Source organism: Melanotaenia boesemani, chromosome 13, assembly GCF_017639745.1.
Source record: "Melanotaenia boesemani isolate fMelBoe1 chromosome 13, fMelBoe1.pri, whole genome shotgun sequence".
Lineage (NCBI taxonomy): Eukaryota > Metazoa > Chordata > Actinopteri > Atheriniformes > Melanotaeniidae > Melanotaenia > Melanotaenia boesemani.
Genome location: NC_055694.1, coordinates 29,994,730 through 30,019,674, shown reverse-complemented (window position 1 = coordinate 30,019,674; position 24,945 = coordinate 29,994,730). Strand labels below are relative to the sequence as shown.

At 38.4% G+C, this 24,945-nt stretch overlaps 1 long non-coding RNA gene across 1 annotated transcript; it reads left to right on the top strand.

Moving 5' to 3' along the window:
* Nucleotides 1-322: 322 nt before the first annotated feature.
* Nucleotides 323-24,745, top strand: LOC121651121. Its single transcript, XR_006012399.1, has 3 exons — nucleotides 323-334; nucleotides 6,210-6,216; nucleotides 24,640-24,745. It is a non-coding gene; the product is annotated as an uncharacterized LOC121651121 (long non-coding RNA).
* The last annotated feature ends 200 nt before the right edge of the window (nucleotides 24,746-24,945 follow it).

The window sequence follows — 24,945 nt, the reverse complement described above, 5'->3', positions numbered from 1 at the left end:
GTTGGAAGCAGATTGAACCAGCATGGCTTGTTTAGAAGGGTTGCAGGAGAAAACCTCTTCTCTCTAAAAACAACATGGCAGCAGGGCTTAGGCTGGCAAAGCTGCATCTGAACAAATCACAAGACTTCTGGAACATTGTTCTTTAGACAGACCAAACCAAAGTGGACATGTTTGGTCAGAATGCAGGAAAAAAATACAAACACAGCAAATCAGCACAAACATCTCATAGCAACTTTCAGCACGGTGGTGGAGGGATGATGATCTGGACACCTTGCAGTCATTGAGTGGACCATGAACTCCACTGTATAGCAGAGTCTTCTAGAGTCAGATGTGAGTCCATCTGTCTTACACCTAAAGCTTGGTTGAAACGGTTTCATGCTGCAGAACAATGATCCCAAACACAGCAGCAGATTGAATGGATGGAAAAGAAAAAAATCAAGTTGCTGACATGATCCAGTCAAAGTGTGACAGCATCTGGACCTGCAGCCTGGTTCTGGTTCAGTCTCTCCAGCTGCTTCTTCACCCGACTGCAGGAACCAGACAGGAGGGGAGGCAGAGGAGGTCTTGGTGTGGTCCAGTCAAAGTCCAGACCTCATCCTGACCAAGATGCTGTGGTGGGACCTTCAGAGAGCTGCAGGAACCAATGCTGCAAACCTCAATGACCTGAAGCAACGATGGAAAAAAGAGTGGAGCAGAGTTCCTCCACCCAGATAACCATTATTGCACCTCCCTGCTGCTGGAGGGGCTCCTACAAGCTGCTGGATCATGATGTGGACTCAGTTTTTCACACACAGATTCTGACTGTTAAGATTTGCTTCCTAAATAATGAGACAGTGTGATATTTATCATGTGGGATATTGATTGTATTTGTCTCATTTTAAAACCTGATGAGGACCAGATGATGTCTTGATGTGTAAAACCTTAGCTTTGAAATGGTGAGTCATCTTTCTTTCATTACTTTGAATTTTACCTCTTGCTCTTCATCTTAGAATGTGTCTGCTTTGCTCACAAACAACAATGGCCCTGAAATCTCTGCAGAGATTTTAAACAAAAGCTGTTTAAAGAGAACTGTAGTTTGAGAGAAGTTGTGGACCTGAGTTTCCAGCGAGGATGACAGCACTTTCAAGGCAATTCCGCTATTTGTACTGCCTGATTATACATAGCAACGCTGTGATAAGGCTTCATTTAAATTTACAACAAGCAATTTCTACCATATGGACTCACCAAATGGAGATCACAGACTGGCAAAAGCAATCAGCTTTTTAATTAACAGAATTAACAGTGCGATGTTAAACCATAATGGCAGCAATAAAAACAGTTGATGTGACAATCAAAGTGCACCAAAAACATTCATAACCATTATTTTCATTAGTCTGCAAGAAAGACAACAGCAGTGAGTGGGTTTATATTGGAGAGGGATCTCAGACCCCCTTATAAGCACACTTGAATTAGCTGCAGATAAGGCAACTACTCCAATAGACTATAAAACACAGGGTCACCGAGAACACTCATCTGGGTTTATCTTGGACACTTCATTAAATGTTGGCCGGCTCTTTGAGGGAGTGAGTGTCGTAAGGAGAAATAAACATCCTGCATTTTGAAACAATTTTGAATGTGAAACAAGGTCCGAATCTCCACAGTTGGGTGATCTGTAGAGATTCGTCTTCCAAACGGCCAGTGCAACATTACAAGCAGAGATCTGATCAGCAGCTGAAAGACTTTGGCAGTGAATAGCTGTTTATTGACCATAAAACATGTGCATGTACACATGAAAGCACAAGCGCACGCCCACACGCTCACACAAATGCAAGTACAAACATGCAAACACCTACACACACAGAGATGAACCGTTGCACCACGGAGAAGGCCAAACCCTGGCAGCAGCACACAAAAGAAAGTCAAATTATTAGAAATAATGAAAAGCCATCAATAAGAATTCTGCAGAGACTCATTTCATTCTGTTTTCAACAGCGCTTTTCAGCCCATTATTTTCTGTAAATGTTAACATCACCAAGCCTGCCTATTGATTCTATTATTTTTGACCTTGCATTAGTGTCGGCTAATCTCGCATGCTATAAAATTTCATTTCATAGTGAAAAATACTCCAAGGCCCTAAGGGTGAGTTATACACAGGTTGCAGCACCCCTGGGATTCATAAGTGCACATGCGGGTAAACAAACCGTACATTTAATGTTTCTTAGATGAGTGAGCAGCATTGGGGGTTTCATTTCTTCCTAAACCTCAAGATTTTTTCCTCCTCTTCTGTGAGGTGGCTAAAAGTGAGAGTTAGGGGACTCATTCAAAGATGAATATGAGCATCTTACAAAATGATATTGTATTTTCACTGCTGTATGCAGGCCAGAGAAGAATGCTGATCCACAGAAGCCAAATGGCTTTTCTCCAGTGCATGTATGAGGCATCACCAAAGACTGCCACATTTTTCAGACCCCAGTCAAGAATGACCCAAACTTGACCTGGATGAGAAAAACATGAAACAGCTCCAACTGTATCATTCAGTTGATACATATGGGGTCAAATGTTGGACAACAGCAGTGATTACTGCTGATGGTCTTTAAGAAAAGCTAATATGAGCTTTTCCAGATCATAGAAAGAAACAAATTGTGCTGTAAAAATGATCACATTTTAATACTGAGTTTAAGTTAACTGGTGCAAACATTAATAAAACTAAATGTTTACATCAGGGCTACTCAATTCGGTCCTTTGAGGGATGCAGACCTGCAGGTTTTCAGTGTTTCATCTTGTCCTACTGCCTGTCTCAAATTAATGAATGCAGAACCCTATAGGCTGATGGATCCATTATGTTTGAGTCAAGTGTGTTGGAGCAGGGAAACATTGAAAACCTGCAAGACTTAGTTATCAATACAGATATAGAAGTTTTTACACTTTGTTGTCTTTTCTTGCAGCTCATGCAATTATTTTCAATGATTTGGTTTATATAAACACAGTTATTATAAACTTGACTAACGCAGATCATAACGGATTAATTTTAGTTTTATTATGATTGGACTACAGTGAATGGGACTGAACTGGACTGTATCTGTAAAACTGACTGCAGATGACTCCACTTGTGAAGCTGAATTGAATTGTGAACTTTCAGTGGTGATATTAATGCTCAACATTGTCTCATATTAAAGGACTTGAGTTTATACATAATTTAGTAATATTAATAATATCATTGCATTAATCTATCAGAACAGTCACAGAACTCGTCCTCTGTTTCATTTTCTACATAATGGCTCATCAACCCACCTTGTGCACAGTGTTTGTCTATTTTCAGAGGTGCTCTTACCTCATCACACTTTTCATTAGAAACTTCTGACACAAACATGCTGCAGCACTTTGCTGCAGCTCCAAAATTAGAGAGCAGCAGAAGGGAGGAGAGAGAAAGATACCCAGTGATTTTCCGACTGTGGATGCCTGCGTTCTGGGTGTCACTTTGGTTAATAATCTCCTACCAATCCTTCAACTTGGGTGCACGTTCAGGACGCTTCTAACCATGAAAACAGCTGGCTTTGTGCAGCCCAACTGTCAGAGTCTCCTTTGCTGTCGATGATGGAAATATCAAACCAGTGAGCCGTGAGTGGACATCTCAATCTGAATCTCTTCAGCTCAGCTAAACCACAGCCGTCCTTCCACTGATAATTCATGCAACATACACTCACATTAGGAGCACAGTGAACCATCGCTGCACAGTCCGCTCCTTTCTGCAGTGATTCACAAGCAACATCACGCACGGTAATTCACTTAAACTGGAAATGAAATGGATTTTTGTCATTTCTTAGATTTGGCCACTGCTTTGATAAACAGTTGAGCATCAATTCAATCTATTTAAGGAGCAGAACAGTCTCTTTTCAAGTACTGAACTAAATATAATGAAAAAGCACAAGTTCATCACAAACTACATTGTTCCAGATCTCCACTCAGAGAATGACCAGTTTGGCCTTGAAACCATGAAGTGAACACATAATCAATCCTTTTCAACAGCTTCTAAGCTAAAAATCAGTGGTTAGCCTAGAAAAGGAGGTGAGATCTTCCAAGTTAAATAAAGGTTTCAAAGCAAACTAAGATACACCATTAATAGGTGTTAGGAAGTCCACTAAGTCTAAACATTACCAGCACATTTGTCAAAAAGCAGTAACTATCTATTTATTAAGCCTGGATTATAGATTTATTAACCCTTCAAACTCAGGACAGCCTCAGTTGTCAGATTATGAGGCTAAGGTGATGTAAAAAAATGTATTAAGAGATACAGCAGCAGAAAGACCAACTAAAACCAGAAAACAGAATTTATTACTAACAGAACTTTGTAGAAATAACACACAGATCAACAGTGACCAAGTCTTTTCTCATCTGCATCATTCTCTCAAGTCAAGTTCTCTCAAGTTCAGGAGAAAAATATTGGCATTGAAACAAACACACAACAGAAACTATTTACATATTTACACTTTTTCCTCATTTCCAGTTAATTCTACTATTTACCTGCTATCCTCACATAACCAGCTCTAACTTTACTTGTTGATCTTTGACTGCTCCTGATTGGAGATTACCATCAATTTAAGCTTTCAAGCTTTTAGGCTTTTGGTGGAAAGTTTGACAGGAAGTGGCGTCGTCATAATATCCAGGTCAAATTAAAGTTCTCTTAGCAACATAGTAGAGATAGTGAACCTTTTTTTATGATGAATATGTCATAAAAAATGATGTTATCATGGATCACCCATTGTGGATTTACCATATTGTCTTTAAACTCTACATTTTGTGGCTGGATTTTAAACCTCCTGGACAGGATATAAACGCCTAGAAAACTTCTGTAGATCACCTAAAGGCTAAGTTATTCATTACAATTTACCCCACAGAGTTACACACTACTGGTTCTGAGGATCGTAGCAATAGATGAAACTACCGAGTACTTTTTGAAAGAACTTTATTCAATTTAATTTGGTTGCTCAGTACTTCAAATAGCACTTAAAAGTTTTCTAATGATTTCAGTACAAAAAGAAGGAAAATAACTAACTAACTAACTAACTGACTGACTAACTAACGAAATAAATAAATAAATAAATAAATAAACAAACTATAATGTCATGTCATGTCATTAAAAATGAGATAAACATATCATCTTAATTTACCCCACAGAGTTACACACTTCCGTTCCTGAGAAACCGGTGATGGTATAAGCAGTAACGCTCGGGGGTGCTGGAGATCTAGTGGAGTTTCAGGAGTTTTGTGGAAATTAAAACCTACAGTAGAGGTGGATTAATTTGAAAGTAGATAGCCATCAAAAGACAGAAGAAAGGAATGCCGTATTTGCTTTTCCTTCTCCAGACCTCCATTATGTGTTTTCAATAGATGCAAGTTGGAGATAAAATGATAAAAATCCCTGGGGCTCATCCAGGACTAACAGAGCAGCAAGGAGCCCACACAGAGCTACGCTGCTCCTCTCATGGAGAGTGTAATAAATAAATGAGCAGATGAGTTTGGTTCTGACAAGTGAGGGACATGGCGCTCCCTGTGCATTTTTGATAGTGATCTAATTCATCTGGCAGGCGTGGATGTTGATTAAATCAGAATGTCAGCCACTTGACAAGACAAGACACAAGCCAGCGTGGAACCTGTTTGAACAGCGTGAGCTGTGCAAGATGGCCAGGGAGATTTGCTGCGTGGCCGCTGAACTACACACACAACCCTGTTATCATCACTACCCATGACATGTCCGGAGAGACAGACAGACGTTCTGAAAGAGTGGAGGAATCCACCTCTTCTGTTCCCTCTCAGGGTGACATCAGCCCTCCAACATTCAGGGGTGTGATGGCATGACCATGCTACTGTTCACTCACATGTGCTTGATGCCTTCATCAAATCTCCTTGACAGTCACAAAGCTGGAGGCAAGACATACATATATGTTGAAATCACAGTCCCTGTAATTATGGGGAACAAAGCCTCTGTGAGCAGACTAGCTGTATGAAAGACCATCAGTGGAAAATCAGAGCAAAGAATGCTGAGGGTTGGTCTGTCAGCAGCTACACACAATAGGAGGAAGATAAAGGGGAGTTTGGGAGACAGAAATTGTTGAGGCAGGTTGCTATTTAACTGATGAGTGCCTCTCCTGAATTCCACTATCTGAGGAAAAGTATTGCTTTCCCTCAAATTCAAAACAATATCTGAAAGATCTGCCAAAATATGACAACAGACATGATGTAAACACACAGGGAAACTTGAGAAATGATACCAATCTTTGTGATCCGTTGCATACACAACAAATGTTGGGTGATTGTTTCATTTCTGCTGACATCAGAATCATTGTTGACGTTTTTACTATTGTTCTCATATATTCATACTAATTGTCATCAGTCTGTTTCTAATTCTCAACATATTTGTCTTATAATTTTTGCTTTGACAGAAAGAGAGAGAAGTGGGTCCTTGACTTGTCTCCTGCCCCCTTTTCACCTTTCCTGCAGCTCAAAGGAGGTCAAAGTTACATGTAGAAAGTCATTTTACTAATCTCCTTTGTCACTCATAAAATTTACACAACATCTCCCTCATGGAGGCCTGTCAGTTTGCTGCTGCCTGTGGCTGTCAGAGAACACAGATAATTACTTGCAGGGATCAGAGAAGGCCTTGATTATTTATAGGGCTGAATGTCTGAAGAGAAAAATATACTGTATGCTTTTCTTTTTTTTTCTTTAATTATTTCTTCTTAACAAAAATACCATAATATCACTGTTAAAAAAAACCCATATGTCACTTGTTGGAAAAAACTTTCAGTTAGTCTAAGTTTTAGACACAAAACACAATTTCTTTTCCTTAAATTGTACGAAAAGAAACTTGTTTTAAATCTCAGAAATGCAAATGTCTTTAAAAGCAGACACTGAGCAGTCAGATGTGTTACAGATGAATTCAGTCTAACTGAAAGTTTCTGCCCCCTCACACGTCGGCCATGACGCGACGAGGAAGCCCGGTCAGATGAATGAGTTGTGAATTTACCTGTCGGGTGCTTTTGTTCACCTTGTTGTTGTAACGGAACCCAACGTTTGTGTGTAATTGTCTCCCATGAAAGCAGGAGGAATTATTCAAAGCTTCCGTTGAGAGAAAAGGGAAAAACAAGCTGCTCTTCAAGAGGAAATAACTGTTGTGAGACTGAGACTACTGCTTCTGATTCACCTCAGCCTCTGATCAAGATTAGCTGTTTTTACTTCCCAAAAAACGACATGAAACAGTTTTGAAGCGTAATGTTTTAATCTTCCTTTGGGGGAAGAATTTAGAGCATCTGAAAACTCTGATTCAAATCGTTATAATCTAACTGAATATTCATGCCTCGATAGGCATCAATAAAACTAGAAAAATAAAAACACTTTCAGGTCACCATTCATTTTTATCAACAAAAACCATGAAACATCTTTGAATCTTTGAAGACATTTTAATCACTAAACATTTATAATTTCCATCCATGTATCCATCCATCCATCCATCCATCCATCCATCCATCCATCCATCCATCCATCCATTTTATAAATTAGATGATTTGACGTATTAAAGAAGATTTTCCGTTTTCAGGCCTTGCGGATCCGTCGCATGACAAATGAAGCAATACCACCGGAAACTGCTGAGTCAGTGTCAGTAACAGCTGATATCGACCAGTGAAAGGAACAAAGCAGAGAAGAAGAAGAGGAACAGGAGGAGGAAGAAGATGATGATGAGGACAACAACTGTAGATGGCGGGCGCATCTGAAGAAAGGCTGGGTGAGAGTGTCGGGCGTGTTGGGTGGTTGCAAACAGATTTCAAAAACTGATGTCAGTGCAGGGGAGTGAACTCTGAGCTCAGCACTGCTCACTAGTGGATGAATTAAATTTAATGAATTGACTTCAAAACCATGGCAACAAAGACACATGGAAGTATCCATCCATCCATCTATCCATCCATATATATATGTACATATATATATATATATACCCAAATTTCCCTGAGGACTCTCCAAAGGGATTAATAAAGTATTTCTATTCTATATGGATGGATGGATAGCATATATATATATATATATATATACTTTCTTCTATGGGATGTAGCTATTTGTGGAAAATGGTGTAACAAAAAAGAAACAAAAAAAAAAGAAGAAGCCCATAGTTGCCAACATAATGACAACAAAAAATATATAATGGGTACTTTTAGTGTCATTATTTTGTGGAAATTTGATAAAATTATTCCATGTACAAATTGGTTAAAACCTGCATTTATTATTATATTTATTGTTAAAAACCTTTTTTTTTTTTCTTCTTTTTTTTTTCTGGCCATGTATTAATAGTCGTTGTGGATGGTCCAGAGAGCCACTAGTGGCACCAGAGCTGCAGGTTGCAGACCTCTGTTTAGTGTCACTGCATTTTCTTCATAGAGCAGTAGGCCTTCTTTAATGGAAAAGGACGTTTTGCACATAACAGTGTGATTAGTGATAGCAATATATTTATATAAAATTATAAGTTGTCTTTTTTAAAGGTCTCATGACATTTGCGTCTTTAAACACGTTTTATTTAGTGTGAGGAAGGCCCAATTTATGCTTTACGTTTGTAAAACATAGTCAAATGTCTGATGTTTGCTGTCATGCCTCAAAACTTACATCCAACAGGATAAAACCACATTTAGTTATCAAAAAAAACCCAAAACAAAACAAAACAAAACTATATATATATATACATATTTATATATATATGTGTGTGAGTGTGTGTGTGGATTTTTTCCCCAGTTTTTCACAAATGTGACAAAAAAACTGAATGGAGACATTTCTTTGGTTTTAAATAAAAACAGGTTGATCCAGTTTATTAAGTAGTATGTTCATATAAGGTTCTGAGAGTTAAAGTAAGAAGCCGACTGAGAAGAGTTAAATCAGGTTAATCGAACATCTGAGTAGTAAAATAGTCGAGTGACCAGAATCAAACCCATCTCCCCGCTGGTCAAAGCTCCAAATACATGTCTGTTTAAATCGTATATGCCACTTAAATACCAGCATAGTAAAAGATGGCAACTCCATGTGCAAATCAATTTGATATCTATGTGGACTGAAAAGTGCACATCACACATTACGAGCCAGGATCAAGCTGGGGGCAGGTGCCTTTCCTTTCAGAATTACAAGGAGAGTTTGCAGACAGATATGAATTTACAATTAGTCTCATCCTGGCGACTTCTTAAGGTTTGTGACAGTGTCTGGGGTTTCTCTAAAGGCCATGTGTGTGAAGCCATGAATTTCTTGCGACAGGCTATGATACCAGAGAGGCTATATTTAGGGAGGATAACTAGTACTGCACGGTATAATCTGACATTTGTACCACAAGGGAGTCATACTGCATTGCTCACAAATGACAGTGTCACTGTTGGTTTGTGTCCCCGGTGGAATAGGTTAAAGAGAACAAAACATGTTTTTGCAGTGGAGTGCCTCGCTGCAAGACAGATCTAATAAAACTGTATTTGATTGTGAGGGTATGATCTGACTGTGGCTGTCACTGGTGAGTGAGCCCCCTGAGCTCGGAGACAGCAGCAGTCTGCTTGAAAAGGAACAAAGAGTCCCTGGGAGCGGTCTCAGTAGACTCTGAAACAAGAGTCTGGATGACTGGCCTGCGTTTGATGGCTGACTTCAGCAGGGCATTTCAACTTCCCCTCCACTTCGCCGGCCCTCTAACCAAGGACAAAGAGAACAAGCAAGGTCCATTGTTATTCCAGTGCTGGTAGATGTAGTTTTTCCAAAACTATATCAAGTATAACATATCACTTTATATCAGCTATTCATGAATAAAGATCCTGCATATGTGGGACAATGTCATACTTTTATCAATCTGTAGAAACATTTTCTATCTGTTCCCTCATGTGGCATCGTAGTGTAAATTATAACATCAACCTGCATATTTGAGCACCTGTCAAATCCTTTTAAAGAAAACAAGCATGATGTAATTCAGTTCAAGCAGGCAATTCATTAGCCCAAGTCAAACAGTCGTCCTTCTGCTGTTAGCTGCTGTTGTCCTCCCTGTGGACGTGGAGAAGCCACTCAGGTCCACATTCACCAAGGTGATCAAACCTGCGTCAGCCTACACCTGCTTCCCCTCTCAGGAGGAAGCAGGACGGGCAGCACAACAAAAGCTGTGGCGGTGCACTGGGAGAGTTCAGCTAACTGCATCCTCCATCACCTCATCTCAGAGCCTTCCACAGATCGCAGACGTTTGGGGAAAAGGCAGGCGTTTGTTTACAAGGTATATTTCCCAGGTCTGAGGAATATTCCTGCAGCTATATGACACTTTGCATTTACTTCCATCTAACCTCTATAATAAGAAACAGCATCACAAGTAGATAGACGTGGAATATGAGTGTTGAAGACATCTTTACTATGAGACAGTAAAGTCATGTTAGCAGAGGCAGGAGAAAATTATACTAGCTGGATGCTGAGAGGAGATTTGGGGATCAGCACTGTGCAGGCTGTTTTTTTTCAATGATATGTTTGAATTATTTCTTATGGGTGTGCATAATGGCAATATAAATCTTTCTGGGTGTGCAATTACAAAGACTGGCATGGTCTATTCCCCGCTGGGTGATCGCCTGCGAACAATGACATATTACCGGCTGGCCAGCAGTGGTCATTAAGAACTGATATGGGATTTATGGCCAGTCTTTAAACATGAGATGGCATTAAAGAGATTTGAATACAGTCAAAATGGCACAAAGAATCCTGCCTGAGCAAGATGGAGCTAATGAACTGTGGTTGGAAAGCACAGGGATATAAAGTTATTTTGGGTAAAGCCAATTTCTTATCTAGCAAAATGAGTCTGATTTTAATCACAGGCTGTCAGAGTCCATAACAAGCTCTCTGTGTTATTATCGTATTCCATTGGTGAGGTTTTATTGGAATGTAATGAGCAAAATTTACCAATTAATACATTAACTCACGGTTCAATTTGCTACTCTAAAATGTACGTTGAAAAGCAGATGACAAAACCTAAAAAGCAATAAGAAGTTAAAACGATACAGACTAAAATCATCTCACTGTTTTTGCACAACGACAAAGCTCACCATATAACCACGCTACCAATTTCCAGTGGCAATTAAGGAGTCTTACATTCCTCATGATACCTGCTGAGTGAGTATAAGGAGCTTAAACATCAGATGTGTTCATTGGAAAGTGAGAAATAAAGACTTTGCCTCATCATATTAGTGCCAGCCCTTAAAGTGACTGTTTATCATGAGGTAGTGCTCAAGGTTTTAATGAGCTCCCTGCCTGTTCTAGTATAATTCCAATTAGTCCCTCCGTCTCATATAATGGCATGATTACCTTGTGAAGCCTCCATTGTTTTCTGAACAAGCCTTGAAAGGAACCCTGACTATTTTAATCTGTTTCCCAGTGGCAGCACACCTGCCAAGCCAGTTACACCTCCTGCAGAATGATCACAGGTACTGCTTCATTAATACAGAGAACAGCAGTGTGTGAATCCTCCTGCTCACATCGGATACATAAAAAAAAAATAAATAAATAAATTATAACCTTATTTTATAACCTGATTTTAACTGCATTTCTCTTTCAGTGGTAAATTCACACCATTTAAAATTACATCCCGTAAGAAGTAGGAGGAGTTTAGTAAACCTGTTCTTTGTTTGTGGCCAAACTCGGGGCCCCTAATTCAGCATTTCTTTACTCTTGTTAAATCCAGATGTTAATGAAGTTGATAACAAATCATTTGTATTAGCATCTAAAATAAGAGTCATTGCTACCATTTCGCATGGAGGGAGGAGAAGAGACATAACAAAAACAAAAAAAATAAAATAAATAAAAAAAAAATAAAATAAACAGAATCATTAAAAAGCTTTGATTCTTTAATTAGAAAATGTGAATGAAATGGTTAAAAAAAAGAAAAAAAAAAACTCCACTAATCTGTAAAAGATGCTCAGTAAAGGTAGATTTTGCCTGTTTCAAAGACCTTTTATGCACAAGGAAGAAACAGGCTTACATGATCCGGTGTGAGCTAGTACTCGCTAAAACTTTGTGACTAAAAGTGACATGCTGATGAGTCTAAATGTGTGTATTTAAAAGTTATAGTTACAAACACAATGGTAAACTCCAGCTAATGATATTAGAGGGAATGTTTATTTTTACATCCTTGTTATTCTCATTGTCAATAAGAAATGTTAAAACTTTTATGCTTCACTGTCGGGATCTGTACCAAACAAAAATGTCTTTTTAAGTCTGTACGTTATTATGTGATGGTCAGGTAAACACTTCAGTATGAAATATTATACCTTAAATCAAATCTCAATTAATTATGCAGAGCAAGGCACAAATATGAGCACTAAAGCTTAACTGTGGTGACCACGCCTCTCCTCCTGTTTCTCCTTCTCTCTCTCCTCCTGCCTCTCCTCCTGTATCTCCTTCTTTCTCTCTCCCTGCTTCTCCTCCTGTCTCTCCTCCTGTTTCTCCTCCTGTCTCTCGCCGTGGCAGGTACATGAACAAAGTTACTTTTGGCCGGCTTATCTCATTCTTCGTGAGAAGCTTTGTTTGTCATGGTGCAGGGATCAGCGGAAAAACAGAAATTACAACTCTCTGTGCAACAGATGATGGTAGGCGCATGTCCCCACCTCATTCTACACCGATGTTCCCAGATATGATTTTAGTTTGTGAAATAAAACCCTCCATTTTCATTGTGTGGATTCCTCCTCAGTTGTTGTATTTCTTCCTCCAGGTTTGTTTCCCGTTTGGACAAATTGAAATGTATCTGAAGCTTTGCTCTTCTGCACAACCAAAACGACTTATGAGCATATTTAAAATAATCCTAATGACAAGAAAAATGTGCAAAAACTTCAGACAAACTGATAATTGAGTTCATATTGTTGATTCAATTACTCTCCCAACTGTAAGAGCAGCATGCTCTAACCACATCATACTGTTTACACTGTCTCAGTAATTGATTCAGAGCTTTTAGGACACTGTCATGCAAGAGACATGTTTCATTCAGATTAGATTTTAAGAGGCTATCAGAAACAACAAGCACAATAGGAGAAAATGACAATAGCCAGGCCCTAAAACTGAATTTAGATTTTCTCTTAGATTTGACACTCCTGCAGGAGACGAGACAGGAGGGAAGAAATGGTAATCTACAAGAAAACCCTTAAAAGAATCAATTTGGTAAGGTGTCTAAAAATGTGACTTTATCCGGCGCTGTGATTCCGACTGTCTCCTGGAAGAGTGGGATGACTGTCTTTCTTCCCTGCTGACAGGCAGACCCAGGCCAAATTGACAGTTCTTTAAAGCGTCTGACAGAAAGCCGCATTAATTAAGTCATTGCTGGACTTTAATTGTGTTAAGAAGTTGAAAAAAAAAATCTAATATGAGAAAAGGTTACCAAGTCCTCTGTGGTGTCAGATTTTCTACTTTCTATGAATATTAATGTGCCTAATGAAGACAATCTTCGCTTCATCTCTCCATTGTTCTGTATTCAGGTGCCAAGCTTTCACAGTCATTGATTTGTTGTTAAAGAACAAATATGTCACGGGAGGAAATGACTGCCACGTCTTTTATCTTAAATTCATCAAGAAAAACGCCTCTCTTTTCACTTGAAGTGAGGATTTTAGTTTTCATTTTTTATTTTTTGTTATTCTAAAAGGATTTGAGCTGAGTGAGTGTCATGCATAGTTGTCAAGGTGTGTTTGGGTGTTAATTAGATGTGCTAAGCCAATTTTGCTTTCTGCCGTTAACAGAGAACAAAAGGAAATTCAGATTTCAGATGAGGAGCAGTGGACAATGAATAAATACAAAGCAGCAAAAGCACACAATTATTCTTCTTTACCATTCAGCACAATACCATTATATACATTACATATATATATATATATATATATATATATATATATATATATATATATATATATATATATATATATATATATATATGCATTATACATTATATAACCAATATCAAAATGATTCTGGTTAAAAAAAGAAAACAGATGAGTTTTAATGCTCTCTGGACAGAAAAAGTACAGCTGGAGGATCTGCTGAGGGGGAATGTCTGCCATTGCTGGAAGATAAAAGTCATCTGATAAGATATTTGATGGCAAGTTACAAGTTCTTTGTGCCTGCCTGAAAGCCTGCAGGGAGAACAACACAAGCATTCCCCATACTTCAATATTAAGGGGACATCATGATTGCCAGGCTTATTGAAGAGACAGAAATTCAAATGAACCTCTCTGCCTGTGATAAGACGACCTGAGTCCTTGTGAAAGATGAGCTATGGCTATTTCTGGAGAACGAAGTGCTCGGTCTCGCCACAGGGCAAACCCTGAATAGCCGGGGTTGGAATTACTTGAAAAGAAGGCCTGGCTGATGTACTTGGCACTTGTCATTGAAGGAGTATCTTTTTGTTCACAGCACCATAGATCTCCATCAGAGGAAACCGTACAAAAGGACTCATGTATTTGTGAACCCTTTTGTGAAAAATTAACACACATACTTTAACAGCAGGGGAAAGGATAGGTCAGAAAATTAATATTACAATATCTTATCTGAATTTACTGTTTAAATTTTGGGTAGAACTGGCTTTGAACGCTTCCCTAATGCTCCTTTAATCTCCCCGAATGTCCTTGTCTGGGATGTCTGTTGAGAAGTGAGTAGTCCCCATGTCTAATTCATGTTGTGGGTTGGTGTACACAAAGTGTGAAGGATGAAGAGCCATGCACATGTGGACGTCCTTTTATTACTTCTGACAGAGACGATTTCTCTCTAATGTCATCCCTCTGTGAATGTGGGAGTGAGTGAAGTTCACATTGTTTCCCACCAGCATGCAGAGTCAGTCGAAGCTGCTCTGAGATCAAGGGCCAGTTTCAGAAACAGAGCTTAAGGCGAGTCCCAGACTAAGATGCATGTTGGAGCTGACTCGCTTGCAAAGACTTGGCTTAAGTAAGTCCCAGATTTAGCTTATTCTGGATCAAACTAAACCAGTTGCAAGAGTAATTAGAACTAATCTAAGACTAAGTTGATTTTTTATACTAATTCTGTTTTGAAGTGTTTGCTGGGGAGTGTGAGCTACCTGGATTATTTAAATGAAGACACCACGAAGGCCTGACACGAGACTGCTTGCATTCAGAAGGGAACACACTGGTTTATCTTGATTAAATAACTTTTCCAGACCACTTTTATGTATAGGAAATGCTTTAGTGCTAATATCTGTGCTTGAGCAGTGACCAAGAAGGACTTGCACATTTTCACAATGCAGCTCTTCAGTTAGATCATCAGCAGATATGGAAGGTGGTGTTCGACTTGCTTTCTGTTCAGTTGTATTTGTTATGTACTACATAAAAACAGCGTGTTTGAAGAGTTAAACAAGGCTCATTTTAAATCTAGTAGGTACTCATTGAAACACTCATGAATATTCCAATAAAAGCTGATTTTTACTTTTTATATTAACCATTATGAGGGTTAAACACAGGTGTCTCATTAGTGTTTATATTCTTCAACTTGCAGGATTTAGTTTCGTTTCATCTTCTACTTCCCGATATTTAAATTCCTGTTCATTAAGATTTCTGGCTAACTTCTTTTATGGATGGCCAGTTTGTTTTGGTCTCTGCTGAGAAGTGATGGTGATGCTGAATAAATGGAAGACATTCACTTTGGACTGCATCAAAATCAGTTTTGTTAAATTAAAAGAACTCAGTTCCCCAAATTTTATCATTTTAAATTGTGTTTATAATTATAATTATTTTAAAGTGCTCATACCGGATTATTTAAAAAAGGAAATAAATACCTTATATTATTAATAGTTTCATGCTTTTCCTAAAACTCTCTAAAGGCAGGTATAATTTAATGGCAGTAATGTCTTAGTAATGTGTTAGTAAAAAAATGAGGACTGGAACACATATGATTTACCTGACGTTGTTGTGGCTGCATTTTCATGTGTGTTGTACTTATGGGAAATTTCCAAGTAATTTTCTTTTTTCAGTTGCAGTTTTAAGGTTTTTAAATAACTGCGTAGTTTTACCAGGATTTGTTCAAATAACATCCTTCCAAAACTTTTTTTGATTTTTACCTCTGCCTGTTATCTTTTCAGATTTACACCAGTACACGCTGTTTTTGACTCCATTCTGGGTTTTTATTATTGCCAGGTTTACTTAGATAAATCCAAAGCTCCAAGGTCCCAAACTAACTAAAACAACCTTAAACCAAGATTAGGAAAATGACTCTTGTGCCAGTTTAACTAGTACCGATTAAGGCCCAGTCCTGGTTTCCTCTAAGCCGCGTCTCTGAAAACGCAGTCATAAATTGTTAGTAAGAAATTTTATATTAATTGTTTTTATATGAGCTTTATGTTGTGTTTTTAATTTTTATTTATTTATTTTTTTGTTACAAAATACAGCTACTGTTTAAATTTTTAGTCAATAAGTTAAATGGACAACAGCAAACAAATGAAATAAATAAATTAAGGACCACGTCTTAACATGATAACATTTTAGATAAAGTGATGTGATTTTTTTTTATAAATCAGCTGAACACAGTTATTATAAATGAGGCTAAAGTGGTTTTATGTTAACTGGATCACAATAAACTGACTTGAACTGCGTATCTCTGGAAACCATCAGATGACTTCGTTGTGAATTGGCGCTACACAAAAAAAGCTGAATTAAACTGATATTTTCATTTTACAAATTTTGTTCTCAGCTTTGTCCCCTGTGATTGAAATACAGCCAGATGTTGAAAATGAGGCATTTTACCATTTCATGGGAAATATTTTAAACCTGATGGCAGCAACACGTCTGTAAAAAGTAGATCCAGGGTGAAGTTTAGCATTGTGGTGAACTGTGTTCACAGACAGTGAATGCAAATAAATGAATCAATGTCATTGTTTATATTTAACATTTGCTAGAGAAATTCCTTTTCAATGATACTGAGGTACGAAGTGCTAAATAATACGATAGACGTACAATAAGTCACAGAGAATGTTTAAACTCAGAATGTCAAATAAAATTATTAGAGTTTTAACAACAATCTAATGACCTGAATCAAAACTCATGAATGTACACAATAAACAATTTTTTCTTGATGTAATTCTTCTATAAATACAAACCATCATTTATTCTTATTATTACTTTATTATTTCTGTCCCTAACTGCAGCTGCGCTGACCCCAAAAAAAGTCTGCAGAGAACAAATGAAGAGCAGCATCAGAGGGAAAGTAATGAAACGTCTTTCAACAACACTTTGTCTCCGTTCCTTTGGCCAAGTCTGGGATACCTATTAACACTCCCTTTAAATTATTCATTCTGATGGATAAAACACCTCCACAATTAATTGCATGTGAGCCACCCAGCCCCCCTGAATCTGTTGAAGAGGCTGAAATTCATGATGTGCAATCGTTAAATTTATGTTTCCGGACTTTTAAATATTGAGCTGGATATGAAAGTAATTACTTCTAGATAAATATGGTAAAAGATGGCTGCTGAATGCTGGCTATAGGATGAAATGCTCTGTCCTCAGCTCCTCTTCTGTAATGATATGACTTGAGGAGACACAAAGACAAAGAGAAATGCCTCTTCGATATGAAACTTTCCTATGGTTTGTATATTCTCTTTCATGGACATCACTTCAGAGAAAATGAGCACCACACTCATGCAAATTGCATCAGAATCCCAACCTTGCACCATTCCATATGAAAATGACATTCAGTCTTATTTATTAATCATAAATATCATCAGTATATGCAGTATTAATTGTCCTACTTTCTTAGGAAAAAAGTTGATGGTGTTCAGCTGTGGGGTGGTCTTCTCTGTTTTGGTTGTTAATCTGGAGATTATGTGGTTTCATTTACAAACCCCTGGTTCAATTCTTATTTCATCTTAAGTCTTGCTTTTCTCTTTCTGAACTTGAATGTTGTTTCCACCTGGAGAAAAATTCGTTATTATGTGACTTTCAAGGACAAAATTAGCCAAAGCTGCAGTATTGATGCAGAATCCAAATATAGGAGCAGACTGATGGCTGCTACTAAACTGATGTTAGTGTCAGTATTGATGTTTTAGGACAAAGCAATTTAAAAAATGCAAACTCAGAGGCTAAAAAAAGTCATATAAAAAAGTAATGCTGTAAGCAGAGAGGGAAACGAGGCATTGTGTTTTTGTAAAAGTAGCTCATCCAGGAGGAGGAGTGTGCTGCCTGGCTATTTATTGCTGTGCTGCTGAATGCAACGCCAGCTCTAAAGGCTTCAAATCATCGGGGAGATTGTTAGGCTTCTGTGAAAATTACGGAAATGCAGGGGAAATGGATGAGCAACACTTCATAACAATTAATCAGGGGCCGCTGATTAATAAAGTTCATTTTTTATTCCCGATGATTCAGGGGATTATCAAAAGGACACTGTCCTTGTCATTTTGATTAACAAACCCATCCTCGCTCTGGAAGAGGACGCGCTGAAGGGAGACGCTTTCTTTCGCCCATAAAATAAATATTGAATGAGAATATTAACTCGTTAACCTTGACAAGTATTTGTAATTTTCATAAGGGGGTAAACCAGCAGATTCAGCACAAAAAATGCTGTGGGGGTTTGAGAAAAAGCAGGCGAAGAGTGGAGGGGGGACGACAACACACAACAAATTAGAGAGAATGAAGAATGCTACTGCATGAATCCTGTCATTTTTATGGGCTGCAATGATTAATTTGTTTGTTCAAATTCTCAATTAAGGCAGGAGGAAATGGCAGCGGTGGAAAAGGAGAGCAGAGCTGTGTTGTCTTGGCTTTGCAAGCACCCTGGGGAGATATAGCCCTACCTGATCCCAGGTCATCGGGCAGCTCTGCAGAGAGAGGTGTGATCTACATCTTCAGCATTCAGAAAAAAAGAGTAAATCAAAATATTTTGTCAGACCACCCGATAAATCATTCTGCCTTTTGTCCAGGTTGACTTGTGAAGGCTAATGTCCTTAAAATGTCAATCGTCGGTGTGAGCATGCATTTCTTTTGAAATAAAGTACAGTTCAACACACACACACGCACACACACACACACACACAAAACAGCAGTCAGACGCAATGCTGTACAGAGAGAAATAAAATATGGAGCTTGCACTTCCCTTTTCCCTGGAGGCACTGTGCACTTATTATTTGTCAGAGTGACAGATGTTTTTCAAATGATGGTGTCTCATGTGTGCTGAACTTCTACCAAAGCCCTAGCGTGAGAGGCTGCGGGATGCTGTACGCCATCTGATGGAACCCACCATGGACCGAGTCCCTGTGCTGAGAGGCATTTCTGCAGGGAAGATGCTGTCAGGGTGGTCTGCTGAGGTGCTGGAAGGAACAGCAGGCCTGGATTTGGATGCAACTTACAGCAATACCAGACTGAATCTGGAGTGAGATTTTCTCATCAGAATTAAAAGAATCTCATTAGTTGTTATTTACAGCACATACATGCATATTAATACAGGCAAAAAACTCAGTCCCGCTAACTGTGGAGAAACAGATCATTCTGTGATGGGATTTTTTATCGTGTAAAGTGTGTGCGGGAGGAGAGCACTCAGGTAGAGTTAAAATAGTTTCAGCGGGTGGGAAGGTCAATGAAGTCTTTTTTATCTGCTTTCTTCCTCAACTTCAGCTCAAACAGAAACAGACTGTACAGGAATTTTATCACAGATTTTTCTAATCAGTCAAAGACAGTCAAACATTTTCTGGTTGCTTTACCCACTTTTAACAAGGCCTGTTATTTCTGCCTCCTGTCTGAAATGACATACCCCAAAGAAACGAAGTATATCTTCACAACTACAAGGGATGTGTGTATAAAAGCTGAGACATGTGAGTATAGAATATTAGAATTGTGATATGTGTTACTGTGTCAGAGTAAATTCACCCGGCACACAGTAGAAAATGTAAATAGTTATATCCTCCTAAAAGAAAAACCACATTACTTTCAGTGAAATCCAGCGAAACCCTATTAAACCCTGACTCAAGAAAAAAATGGGGGGAGAGTATCTTAATTTTCTTTAATCTGAACTCTTTCTTTGGCCCTTGTAATTATTTTTTGTGTAAAAAATAATAATAATTTGCAAAAATAATTTAGTATTCCAGTTATTACCATGTGATATGTCAAAATTACTGTAAAACAGTCATGTATCAGATTGTGTGCAACAGGGTTTTGAACAAAGTTTTTAACATTAAGTGATGCAAAAGGTCTCAAAAACTGTATGTATCAAATATGATCTATACGACATTATAGGGTTAATACAGGTGTTGCAGGTAAATATCTCAGGAAGCCATCGCTGATAATGTACACTTCTATCAATGGTCAGAGTCAGGAGGATCCAGAGATAGCCCTCGCATTAACCTTAGACACACCATGAGGATCCAGGAAGAAGTGAAGCCCAAAATAGTCTATGATTTGAAGAAAGAATATTTCTCTATAAAACCTCCTTCATCTCCATGGAAACTGTGCATGGCATCTCCACTGGTCTCACGATTCGATTCAAACTTTATTTTTTGATTGCCAGAAAATTAGGAGACATTACTATAATGTGACATTTTTATCAAAGCAGTGTGTTTTGTCCCTTCAGTCTTTCCATAGTCAGTTCCGACAGAACAGAGCTTGGGAAAGTACGTCATCCCTCAGAGTGAAACAGCGACAACTTAACACCGAAGAAAACATAAATAAATAAATGGATGGAGAAAATGTAAAAACACTGTTCCTCATGGAGAAAAAGTTGAACAATCAAACAAGGGAACGCTATCTAGACAAAATCTAGACATTAGGTGGAATCAGTGTGGGAAACAGTCCCAAAAATATAGGATGTGTGCAGCCAATAAGGCTTGATTCTGTGCTGTAAGCTGTATACACACACATTGGAACACATACTGGTCAGTGCACAGCAAACACAAACATTTTATTAACAGTTTTCTGTCCTTCACAAGGAACTACAAAGCTTAGTGGTACTGGGCTGCTTAAAATGTATTTGGTGCGTACAACTTCAACCACCCTCTCAACCTGAGGTGTGCTAGCCATCTGGTCTCCTCATGCTCCCAGTCAAGCTGCCAGCGTCCTCCAGTGAAAGCAGGTGTTTTGATTTCAGCATTGACTTTAATGTCAAAGCCGCGGTCTGCCAAAACCCACAATAATTTAAATAATACGTATTTTACATTTACTATGTAATACACAAATGTCTAAAGACAAGTAGATCACACTACTGGACAACATAGCCAACAGTGAAGCTAATAGTGAAGTTGTAGGAAAAAGAAAGATTGCAAACTAAAGTCATCGATCTCTCCACCTTCACGTACAGTTAGTGCTAACTTTCTACTGTGAAAATGCCTTGAACAAATAAGCATACTTGTTATAATCTGTGCTGCATGGTAACATCGTAAATGTGGGCACTGAGATTTTGTTTGCAGGTTTGAAAAATAAAAAAAAACAACACCCTGTTGCAATGGTTTAGCATTACAGTTATGGGAATGGTTGGGACAGCTCAAAACACAACAAGCCCTCGCCATCGCCGAAAAATATACCGAAAAATGAGCATCTCAAACCAGCTGTGACTAAACTGTTCGATATGCTTCGTTTGCCGGCGCAACTCCACGATGCTTTGCAGTGTGATGTCACATTCCCAAGTTCTATGGACCATTCTCAGTGACGTCACACTGTTCGTTTACGCCACCATGCTGGGTGGTAAAAAGCTAGCTGGGACTATTACCTGTCTCTCATCAGCGATGGCGCTAGCGCACCTCACACTCTCCAAACCAGTTCAGCACGTATGTGGTCAGGTCAGACAGCGATATTTTGAAAAAAATCGTGCTTGTCAGTGCAGAAAAACTGTATGATTTTCCAAATTTCTGGTTAAAAAAACCACTCCAAAACATCCAACTGACGGAGACATTGCTACCAGATTTACATTTACAAAATGTCTCATACACTTACCATCGATGAAGTGCTCGCTACACAGCTCAGAGCTTTTTGACCCCCTCTTTCCACCATGTGCGAAATTTGAGAAATTACAAAATCACAGAGAATTTGAGAATCTTGTGATGTGATTGGCCACTTCTAGGACAAACGTCTCGTCGTCCACGGTAAAAGAAGAAGAAGAAGAAGAAAAAAAAGTAATGTAGTATTTACATGGTTCAGCAGAGCAAATCTGCACGGAGGCTTTTATTTTGAAAAATACCGGAAGCATTTAAATTTAGCGGAGAGCCTCGACAAGGCGGTCCTGGGATGCTTCTGACGCTGCGCAGACAAGTGATGGGATGTTTGGCTCTTTTAGAGATTGGATATTGGATACAAATGAAACCAGTTTATTTAATTTGATCCATCTATTTTGAATGCATTTTTATCAATGCATCCTTTTATTGGTCAAATTTCCATCTTTTTCAAGTCCTTGCATTTTAATATTTATTCATTTATTTATTACTGTTAAGATCTCATATTTAGTAGATTTTGTGTTTATAAGCCTGACTTGAGCTTTTAAATGTGTTTTTGAATAAGCTGATTTTCTTCTATGAATTATTATCCTATTAGGTGTCTTGTTGTATTTGCAGTTTCTTGTACATGTGATATATAAATGTCTTTGTGATTATCTCATTGTATCATGCCATGCCAACCACAAAGATTTATTGATATTGTTGTGTGTGCTGAGGTCAGTAGCAATATAGTAAAATATCATCATTGTGCGTTACTTTAAATAATTAGTTAATCATATGATAAAATTGAACTTTGAGAGCATTTAGAAATATAATGTTTAATTTTTTAAATGCACTTTTCAGTTCAATGCAAAAACATGATGAAGGACCAAACACTGACTTCTCAGTGTTGCTGCTGGAATTTTAGGTAAAAAGACAACATGTGCATTTTTTACATATTTTGTTTTTGGGGCACCGCAGTTGAGGTTCGCCTAGGGCTCCAGATTACCTTCAACCGGCACTGTATGACACCTCGTTTGTGTGGTTTGCTTAAAGTGGAGAAAATAGAGAAGCTCTAAAGTGGACAGAGCTGTTCTCATGTTTTTCTTAGATTTTCATATAATAGCTTGGGGTTTAAACTGTGTTTGGTTTGAATGCTGATACTTGGCAGAGTCTCTCCACATCATTTTGCTATTATTAAAGTTGGGATTGGTGCATTTTAGTGTGTGCAAACATCTTCTGGACTGTAGTGTCTGATTAAGAGGTTAATCTTACTTGCTGTAAAAAACATGAACTTAACTTGAGGATATCCCACAGTAGCTAAATGGGCTATTTTTGTGCAGCAGCGTTTATATAACATCTGCAGCACTTTTGTAGTGCTTAGTTTTTTAATGTCTGTAGTTTCTCTACTGTAAAACATCCCACTTAAAGTGAGCCGAGCCACTGATGTGTGGGCACGGTGTTAAACCTGTGCTTCTCTTTTTGACACAATGCATTTCAAATCAAGCTCTATATTTAATTTACATCTTTATTAGACTTCCTCTCCTTTTGCTCAGCTGAGTCTCTATAACTGTTCTGTAATACAGAAATCAAACAGAAAGGATATATCTTGGGCGTTCAAGTGGAACTTGTCTCAAACAGATCTCTTTCTGTTCTACATACGCTGCAGATTCTTTACATGAAAGTGCAACTTTGTTATTGTGTTTACAACCATTATAAGATTTTTTGTAATGAAATCACAGTATGTTTTCCAGACCAGTGGGTGCTTTTAATAATGTTGGCCACCTTTCTTTTTCCAATTCAAGGTGTCCTCTAACAGTTTGTGTATATCCATGGCAGCCGCATTGACTACAGCCAGCACTTGTGAAACGAAAATGCTTATTAGTCAAACAGTCCCCATCGGAATAATGCCACGGTCAGCCAGTGGTGAGGGATAACTCTGTGTGGATGACACTGTGGAGCTTATTCTGTGGGGGGATCTGCTTTAGTACAGCATGCACAAACATGATATATGGACACACAAGCAGAGAAGCATCGTGGGACCTCACAATGAAAGAGCTGTGGATGAGTTAGTGTTGCAAGAGCACAGCTTGCATAGAATGTGCACTTCAAAACAGTGACATTGTGTTCTACTTTCTGTTTAATGATCCGTTTGCCCCTGCAACCTTGATCAAAACTGGCTGGCAAAAGTAAAGCCTCTGTAGATAAAGACAGAGTGATTATAGGTCATGTTAAAGTCTGTATCCTGCATGGAATTTCCTAAACGCTTGTGAAAAATCTTGGAAACCAAGAGTAAATAATGTAATCGATCTCCTCATGTTCAGGTGTGGCTTATTGATGTAAGCCAAGTGACATCAGGACTTGCTGCTTGTTAGCTAACAACTAATGTACTGCAGAAACATATAGGTGCTGTTAAGCTTTTGCCCATAGTGATCTTTATAGTTCTGTTTTAATCTGGATTTGAATAAAGGGTGTTTCACCTGTCCTGCATACGGTTTCTTACTCCGTCTTCCTTCAACAGTCCAAAAACAGACATTAGATCCATAGCGCAATCTAAATAGAGTGCATATGCACAGTAGTTGTGTTAAGGTTTTAACATTTTGTTGGTCAGGTGTAAGCTCTCATCCTATTGATTTAAATTCACTTCAGCTTCACAACATTTCCTAAAGAGTTGGGTGCTGTGTATAATAAAAGTTTAGACAGAATACAAAAATTGCTTCATCATGTAGCTTTATCATGTAAAGAAGAAGCCAGAAACACTGCAGTCTTCTCTGGACCAGAGTTCATTTAAAATGGTCTGAGACAAAGTGGAAAACTGTTCTGTGGTCAGATGGATGAAAATGTGAAATTCTTTCTGGAAAGCATGGACGGCGTGTCCTGCAGACTAAAGAGGAGAGGGAGCATCCAGCTTGTTTTCAGTGGACAGGTGAAAAGCTGCATCTCTGATGGGATGGGGCTGCATTAGTGCCTATGACGTGGGCAGCTTCCACATCTGTGAACCTCCATCAATGCTGAAAAGTACATGGAGGTTTTACAGCAACATCTGCTCCCATCCA